Source organism: Clupea harengus, chromosome 4, assembly GCF_900700415.2.
Source record: "Clupea harengus chromosome 4, Ch_v2.0.2, whole genome shotgun sequence".
In the NCBI taxonomy this organism is placed as follows: Eukaryota; Metazoa; Chordata; class Actinopteri; order Clupeiformes; family Clupeidae; genus Clupea; species Clupea harengus.
The window spans coordinates 4,524,856-4,526,129 of NC_045155.1; positions in this window are offsets into that span (position 1 = coordinate 4,524,856).

Consider the following 1,274-nt stretch of genomic DNA (forward strand, 5'->3'; position numbering starts at 1 on the left):
GTTGTTCAGACCGTCAGGTCTAATGAAAGATCTGAAGTGCATCAGTTCATCAGACTTGAAATAGAGTGCATTTTAGTTTTACCCAAGAGGCATCTTTAGCTTCTTTTTCTTTTTTGAGTTTACGCTTTTGAGTTTGCGCTAAGTGCGCACTTCTTCACTTAACTGGGCACATGCCCAGTCTGTCTATGCTTACGGTGTATAGAGTGACTGATGATAGGACTTCATCCAATATACTCCAATAAACGATTTTTACGACACACACACACGCACGGTAAGAGTCCATGAGAGCAGCGTGCATGCGTTTTGATGGGATCAGTATCATGAATGAAACAATGGGATCCAGTTTTGCAATGCTAACGTAGCCTAACCAAAACATTGTTACATCTTCAACTGGAGTTGCAGCCTAGTGTGTCTGTGTAAGTAACATAAACATTGTTGCATCCTCAACTGGAGTTGCAGCTTAGCGTGTCTGTGTAAGTAAAGTAACCAAAACATTGTTGCATCCTCAACTGGAGTTGCAGCGTTGTGTGTTTTTGAATTAACCACTGTATCATATGTAAGTGACAAAATTGCAAATTCTATAATTATTAAAGCAGCAATACGGAGTTCTGTTCCAAAACTAGTAAGCTAACTACCTAAAAGACATGTAAAAACGTTGCAAACACCACCAACAGCCCGGCTGACACTGATAGAAGGTGGCCACACTAACTTTAGTCTTTTGGCAGTTTAGCTGGCAATATCATGCGTGTACCAGCCCGTTACACAGAACTACATAGGGCATATTCTGGTGGGGAAGACACAGGTGTCCTTCACATGACCATATGTTATCAAAATGAATTTGAGGATGGTACCAAAACTAGCTGCCTATAAAACCATATCTCAAAAAGTGTCAAATTGTTGCATAGTGTTACTTTAAAGTCTTATTTTGGGGGGTGGGGATGGTGTTCCAGAGTAAAATCTTGCCTAGGGCTCCAACACTGTCAGGGCTGGCCCTGCACTGAAGATCGGGCTGGCTTTACCAACCGCTGTGGTTCACTTTGGTTCATTATTATATCTTCCATATCACAACTTACAGTGAGCATCTGTCCAAGGGGGTTTACATACTCCCAAGTGCAAACAGAGTGACAATGGCAAGGAAAGAAGCCCTCTTAAAAGGAGATACCACTGAGTGGATTGTTCAGTAGGGTGGAAACTGCGTCTGCGTCTGTTTCCCAACTCAGTTGTTTCATAATGGAAATGGCCCAATTGCCATTCATTTCAGTAACACATTTTAC